The sequence below is a fragment of the Xenopus tropicalis genome, chromosome 1 (genome assembly GCF_000004195.4).
Source record: "Xenopus tropicalis strain Nigerian chromosome 1, UCB_Xtro_10.0, whole genome shotgun sequence".
In the NCBI taxonomy this organism is placed as follows: domain Eukaryota; kingdom Metazoa; phylum Chordata; class Amphibia; order Anura; family Pipidae; genus Xenopus; species Xenopus tropicalis.
In genome coordinates, this window is record NC_030677.2 from 214514302 (window position 1) to 214522479 (window position 8178).

Sequence of the window (8178 nt, forward strand, 5' to 3'; positions counted from 1 at the left end):
ACAGACTCAGGGCTAGATAGACTCACCTGGGTTCCACTTGAAAGGAGAATCCTGAAATCTGGGGGTAACCCATTGTTCTTATTACGCGTAATTATTACGTAATTACGCACACCCCACTTTGCACTTATTTATTTGTAAAAAATGTTTGGAATCATGTATGATTTTCCTTCCACTTCTCACGTGTACCCCACTTTGTATTGGGCTTTCCCGTGTACCCCACTTTGTATTGGGCTTTCACGTGGAATTCCGATAAAATTGATTCATGTTTGTGGCTGTCATGTGACAAAATGTGGAAAAGTTCAAGGGGGCCGAATACTTTTGCAAGCCACTGTATGTTGCTACATATTGCGGCTGGTTGACCCTGCGGGGAGAGAGTCTTATTGACCATGAACTGTGGGTATATACCTGATCTGTGCTATGAGTGAACCCTGTATTATTGTTCATTAATTACTCCTCTGTGGATCAAGTTATGAATGCTGAATGATTGCATTTTACAGTTCCATTAACAAAAATAATTGTCTATTTGTCTATCCATCTATGGTATGTACAGAACCTACTCCCACAATAATAATAATTAATTTAATATAGAATCAAAAGGCAATGCACTGATTTGTGTTAGTCCCTATGGAAGGACTTAGTAGGATTTACAATCAATTTAGAAGACATAAGGGACACAATCTGACACTGTTGGGTTAATTAGAAAAAAAATTACAAGGCAATAAGGAATATTTCCAAATAAAAAAAAAAAAAAAGATATTTTTCAATCATTCCCTGAATTGGCTCCATTCTCTTTTATGCCCCATGTGGAACCTGAGGTGCCTGCACTGGGGGTTACTCAATGCTTTTGGGTGCAGGCACAATTAGGTTTTTCCAAGCAAACAGGCAGATTTTCATCCTGCACTTGACAAGCCACCTTGTGGGGCCTTACTTTTAGGGTTCCACATGGGGCATAAAAGAGAATAAAAAGAGAATTTTTGGGCGACATGCTGCCCCGCCACATAGAAATTTTGCTCCCATAAAGAGTAATGGGGACCCCTCCCCACTGCTCCGTATGTGAGTTTAAATGTCTGTGCGAGTGTGCTAAAGCATTATTGTTCATTGGGAGTTGGAAGAGGGCATCACACATGGGTGCTGGGGGGGCTTGGGGGGCCCGGATAAGAAACCTGCCACTGGCAAGAGGGGGACATTACTCTGAGAAGGAAAGGGGAGGTACAGAGGGATACAAAGGAGGACAATGATGGATGGAATGAAGAATTATTGAATTATTGGGTTGAGGAAATTAGTGGCTGAAGGCAGATTTTCTGATAAATTCCCTGGGCAGGGCCCTAACTAATGATTCTCACACAGGCACCGTCCCCCCATACACAGAATGCAACATGAAGGGGCTCAGTGAAGGAGGCAGTGAAGGTGTGTAAGTGCCTGATTGGCTCACTCAGCTCATAAAAGGACAGACGTCCGGCCTCATAGTCCAATGAGATCCTGATTCTCCTGCAGGAAGGGACATGGGGGAACTCTCTTTCTTCCCTGTCATGTACCACTGTATAGTTATTATCCCATCTGTCCAAACATCAGGACTTGTTATTCTCCCCAATGCAGGACTGATCACCTTCCCTCTCTATACTGGGATAGGCCACCCCTACCCTCCAGCCCCCTGATTCACTGACCTCCACTTCCCAGTAATGTCGCCCTGAGGGGAAACTCCTGGTGCTTAAAGCCTGAGGATAGTCCTGAAATCTGTCTGGGGTTTGTGGGCGACGCTGGTCTGTATGTGAGTAGGAAGCAGATTTCCCGTCCCCTGATACAGATACACGATCCCCAGCCGTGTTTATATCCAGTACCAGCTCTGTAGCCTCCTGCCCATAGATCCACCTTCCCTTTACCCCAGTCACAATCCCAGCTAAGCCTGTGAGTAATGTCTCTGAGATCCGACCCACATCCAGATCCCCTACAGCTGGGTACTTTATACCCTCTCTCTCTCTGCCCTCAGTATCTGCCCCCTCAGTATCCTCACTCTCTCTGCCCTCAGTATCTGCCCCCTCAGTATCCTCACTCTCTCTGCCCTCATTATCTGCCCCCTCAGCCCCACAAAAGGCAGCTCCATGGGATTCCCATTGTTCCTGTAGGACAGTGAGTGGATCTGCCATGTTGCACAGCTCCTCAATGTGATGGATCTTCCTGGACAGCTCGTCCTTCTTTATTTCCAGCTGTTGGATCAGCTCAGTGAGTGGGAGTGAGAGCTCCTCTTTCTGCCTGGAGATGTCACTCAGGAGTCGCTTCTCTAGGGCTTCCAGCTCTTCCCTGATGCCCCTAAACAGGGCAGTGACTCTCTCTGTCTCACCAGCTGCCACTTCTGCCACTTCTCTCCTGCGCTCCTGCAGCCTCTGGGCTCCTCTCTCAGTCTCCTCTCTCTCTGGGCTCAGTTTCTCCAGAACTTTCCTCAGTTTCTCTTTCTTCTTCTCAGAGGCCTCACTCAGCAGATCCACCCTGTGGCCCCGGTGCTCCCCGGCCAGGCAGCAGGACACACAGATACAGGCAGAGTCCTCACAGCAGTGATACTCCAGAACCTTGTGATGTACAGAACATTTTCTCCCCATAAAGGAAGCGGAGACAGGATTTAGCAGCAGGTACAGGAGAGAGGAGACAGTAAGTGCAGAAGATCCCAGTCTCCCCCGGCTCTGTCTCAGTCGGACGGAACCTCTCTGCTATGTTCCCCAGAGCTCTGTTCCTGGGCAGGGCAGGGCGCTCCTGATACTCAGCTCTGCATTCAGGGCAGGAATAAGCCCCAGACCCCTCCTGGGTACCCAGCACCCCCCCAATGCAGCCCCGGCAGAAGTTATGGCCACAGGGCAGGGATACCGGATCAGTATAAATGCTCAGGCAGATGGAGCAGCTCAGCTCGTCTCTCAGATCAGCAGCCGCCATCGCTGGAATCAGGAAAAAGATACAAAACTAAAAGTTCCTCTCTCTCTATAACCAGTTGGATTAGTTTTATCTCCCCCTCTCACACAGGGTGGGGCAGGTTTTTGTTTTGTTTGGACATAAGCTTTCAGTTTCCATTCTTTCATCCCCACAACTTCCATATAAAATGAATGTAGAGTTATTACCTGTGTAGGGTAAAAATGTTGCTCACCTTTACTCAGGCAGTCTCCATAGGATTTAGCCAGCTAGGGTTGGTCCTGATATACAACTGGAAGTGATAGATGTTTCCCATTCCAGGTTAAAGTATGTTACTGAGTTGACCAGGGGTGTCAGGATTCCATAGTCTTTAAAATAGAAGTAACCACATGTTCTGCTCTTTGGATCCCACTTGCTGGAGGATTTGGGTGGGTCTCAGAGCCCGGGGAGCATGTAGGGTCATTAGGAGAAGCAAGTGTGGGGGTAGATCTGTTTAAGCTCTGGGTGTAAGAGTCAGGATCAGGGTAGTTAGAGAGCAGTCAGATGCTCCAATAAGGAGAGAAGAACAAGTACTATGGGGCTCAAACCTACAGACTTAGAGATAGAGGTACATCCCCCAACTTGGGGATTGGGCACGTTCCAGTAATTACTGTTCCACAGAGTTTCATTAATACCTGAACTGAGCAATCACTGTTAGACAGTCCATCTGTAAGCTACTTGCTGAGCAAATGCCAAGTCTCAAACAAACCCAATCATCGGACTGGGGGTACAGGGTGTGATTAATGTAGAAGAAGAAGGGCATGTTGTTTGGCTACTGGAACCTTCTTGCATTCAGTCCCCTTAGTTAGAACCCATCATTTCCCTGATTTATGGGACAATCACTGAGTTTGCAGCGGCCCCCAGTCTGTAGCTACAGGGGACACAATCAGCAGCGCACACCATGTACTTTAACCCTTTCACTGCCAACCATTATGGTCAAAGCGGAACTTGTATAGCCAGACAGTTTTTGAACATTTTGCACTGTTTCACTTTAGGGGCCTTTCCTCGGGGGGACTTTTAGTTTACCCAGGAAAACAATATATCATTTTTTTCAGGACAACCTAAGCTTTCAAATTTTTGTGTAATTCCAATTCTGTAACAAGATATAGGCTTCTAAATGTCTAAAAATGAAAAAAAAATCACATTTTCCATAATATAAACACACATACTAGAAACAAAAAATATTTTATGCTCGAAAATACAACTGATTTGGAAAGTCCCATGTCTCCTGAATGTGCCAATACCAAATATATATAGTTTTATGGAGATTTCTCACTTGTATAGGTCACAAACTCCCAGCAGTACACTACCAAATTTCCAAAACACTGCGCCAGAAAGCTGCATACTTTAGATTTCAAGGCCAAAAATTCCACTAACAGAGGGATTATCCCAGATAATTGTACATTTTTGGAGAAGAGAAAGAACAGATTCTGGGGAATCCAGAATAGGTAGAACTGTCTGTCTGCTCCAAACTACCAAGTCGCAATGCTTTCCTAAAGTTATTGGTTTTTATCAAAATTTGTGAATTTTTTAAGAATTCGCTTCAAAGCTTCCAGTCTATAGTATCTTATCTCCTACAGGCCATAAAGTAACCAAATAAAACCCCCTAAATATGAACGCAAGGGGTCCCCTGAACAGTTTGATGCCCAATATGTATAGGTTTAGCTAAGTATGTGGCATGTAGGGGCCCCAATGTGAACATACCCCCATATGTACTGTCTTTTCTGTTATTTCAGCTCCTGCAAAATCACCACTTTTTTTTTAAACTTTGTTTTTATTTTCATGTCATCAAACATTTCTTTTACAAGTTTTTGTGATATATTGTTATCTTATACATTTGTTATACAGATAATAAAATAGTAACAGATTGAACTTTCAGGTTCAACATTTTTAACAAAATCGAAACTTTTAGCTCATACCTGTTCATCCCTGGTTCTGTGGGATTGGTTATTGTTGTAAATATGTTGCCAACATATTGTTTATTTTTTTACTCCTGGGGGGTTCATGGTTCTGTTGGTTCATTTCTTGGATTTGCAAATTTTGAAGGTACTGGGATGCTTAGATCAGGAGTGGATGTCCCTTAAGTATTTCTGTATCATACCATGTGGTTTGTTTGAACTTGTATATTGTGTATATTGTGAAGTGTCTGGGGTAGGGAGGATATATATGTGAGCCATGTATTGAAAAATGTTGCTGTTTTTTGTTATTTTTTAATTGTTGCTTCTAGCCAGTCCATATAAAAGATATGGTGCAGTTTCTGTTTTGTTAGTGTTATGGATGGAGTGTCTGGGGATAGCCATTGGTATTGTCTTCCGAGCTGCTGCCGACAGTCTCCACACCAGTAATTTTTTGGGTTTGGTTAGGTGTGTATAAGTTTTGGTTGTGCTAAATAATGCCCATTCTTGTCTCATTTGGAAGGGTTTTCCCGTCATCTGTGTCCAGTATGAGGCTTTTTCCACCCAAAATGTTTGTATTTTGGGACATGACCATAGGCTATGTATTAAGTTAGCTTTTGGAGAGTTACATCTTAGACATTTGTCTGATTGAAGATTGCCCATTTTATGTCTCCTTTCTGGGGTTAAGCAAGAGTTGTGTAAGATTTGAATCGCCATATCTTGATATTTGCTGACTGGGTTTAGTTTCATTGCTTCGGTGTGTTGTTTTAAAATATCTGAGGTGGTTGTGTTTGGAAATTCTGTTGTCCATTTAAAGGTGTGTTGTTTTTCGCTGTTTATGTTGATTAAAGTTCGGTTTGGTATATAGTCGATTTGGTATATAGTCGCTGTGTTTTGCTTCATGTTTTTGTCTTTCCAAGTTTTATTAAGTGGGTTATTTTTATCCTTGTCTGTTAATAGTTTTATGGTTTGGGTTGCGTAATGGGTTATTTGCATACGTAAGTAGATATGTGGTGCTGGGAAGGGGTATTTATTGATCATGTCTGTTTGGGATATGATCGTGAAGTTTTTCCCTAATAGGTCATAAATATTATGAAGTCCGTCTCTGCTCCATTGGTTTACTATATGGTTGTGGAGGCCTGTGGGAAAGTTTTTGTTTCCTATCCATGATAGATATGGAGAGATAGTGGGTGATATTTCATGTTGCCGTCTCATTGAGTGCCACGCTTTGTGGACGTCTATGAATAAAGGGTTGGTTTGTGCGGTCTGTGGGAGTTGTGTTATAGGTGTGTGGAGGAGATAATTAATGGAATAGTCTCCAATTAGGTGTTGGTCTAACTCTGTAGTTGTGTAAAGGTCTCTATTTAGTAACCAGTCTCCTGTGTATCTGAGAAGGGATGCTTCATTATACTCTTTGACATTGGGAAGATTGAGTCCCCCTAGATGTTTGGGTTGCTATAGTTTGAAGAGGCTTATTCTAGAACGTTTCTTGTTCCATATGAAAGTTCTGAAAATGTTATTTAGTCTTTTCAGATCAGTTGTTTTAATGTAATATGGTTACATCTGCATTGGATATAATAGTTTTGGGAAGAGAAACATTTTGATAAAATATATTCTGCCGGAGAAAGTCAAATTGATGTGTTTCCATTCTTGTGTTTCTTGCTGTATTTTGTCTATTATTTTCCTTATGTTTAATACGTAGGTGTGTTTGTGGTTTGGAGGTATCGTTATGCCTAGGTATTTGATGTTATTTTTGGCTTTTTAAAATGGGAAATTTATGGGCCAGGTGGGGGATGTTGTTTGAGTTAGTTGTAGGGCTTCTGATTTGTCTAGGTTTATTTGGAAACCTGCCACTTTTCCGAATCTTTGAATTATTTTTAGGATTATGGGTGTTTCTGTTTGGGGTTGGCTGAGAAATAGTAGGATGTCATCTGCGAATGCCGTTACTTTAAGGTTTGTTCTGCCGATTTGAATGCCTTTTAGTTCCGCTGTTTTCGTTATATGTCCTGTCGTGTCCCCCTGCCTATAATGAATCTATTTGAATTGTGGTTATTGACGGTTATGTATGTGGTGGGTGAGTTATATAGGTTCTTATATAAATTGAATGCCTGTATACCGAAATGTTGGAATTTTAATATGCAACGTGAGTGTGCATGTGATATTCTATCAAAGGCCTTGTCGGCATCTAAATTTATTAACATGTCATGTTTCCTTTTCTCAAGGTTGCTGTGATAGACTGCTGCGAGTATTTTCCTAAGGGCTTGGACCGGGTGTCGTTGTTTAAGGAATCCGGTTTGATGTTTGGTAAGTATCTTTGGTAAGATTTGCTGTAGTCTGTCAGCCATTATTTTAGATATTATTTTTATGTCTTGGTTTAGTAATGATATGGGTCTATACGAGCTTGGTTCTGTTATATCCCTACCTTCTTTGGGAATTAATATTATTCTTGCTATATTGGCTTCATGCCATAGTGGGTGTCCCTGTAGTATATTATTGTATAGTGTTTCCAGGGTGGGCGTTATGTCAGGTGCCAGTTGTTTGTAGAATTCGGCTGGCAGACCATCAGGTCCTGGTGTTTTTCCATTTTTTAAATTTTTAAATTGTTTCTAATATTTCTTCTTTTGTTATAGGTGCGTCTAGAATTTCCCTATCTTGTACTGAAAGTTTGTGGAGATCGGCTTCTCGCAAGAATTGTAAACCTTCCTGTGAATTATCTTCTTCTGCTTGGTATAGTTTTAAGTGATTAGTGATTGTGTTCATTATTTGGTTGGGGTCTTGGGTCCATCCATCAGGTGTTTTTGTATGAATGTGTTTTTGGTCTGCCTTTTTGCTAAAGGTGCTAAGAGTTTTCCTGATTTATTGCCATGCCTATAGAAATTATTTGCTGTGTAACTTAATGATTGGTATGCTTTTTCTGTTAATAAAGTGTCAACAAGTGATTTGGTTTCTGTGTATTTATTTTTGTCTTCTTGTGAGTTTGAAAGCTGTGTAATGTGCTGTTAGTTTTTTGTGGAGCGTGTTGTATTTGTCGTTGTAGTTTTTCTTTTGTCTGATTAAGTATGACGTTATGTGTCCTCTCAAGACTGGCTTGGCTGCTGCCCAAAATAGCTGTAGATTGTCCCAGTGAATGATATTATCGTCTGTGTAATTTGCCCAACTAGCCGTGAGGTATGTTTGGAAGTCTCTACTGGAACACAGGTAGGTTGGGAATCTCCAATTATTTGAGCATGGTTGGGGGGTCAGTAGTTTCAAGCTAGTTGAGATCTGGGCATGATCTGATATAGCTATGTTGCCTATTTTGGCAGTTAAGACGGTTGGCAGCATTGCCCAGGAGACAAAAATATAATCT

At 42.0% G+C, this 8178-nt stretch overlaps 1 pseudogene; it reads right to left on the reverse strand.

Annotated features, from left to right (window-relative positions):
- Positions 1–275: 275 nt before the first annotated feature.
- LOC116408240 lies at positions 276–2922 on the reverse strand (annotated as a pseudogene).
- Positions 2923–8178: the final 5256 nt, after the last annotated feature.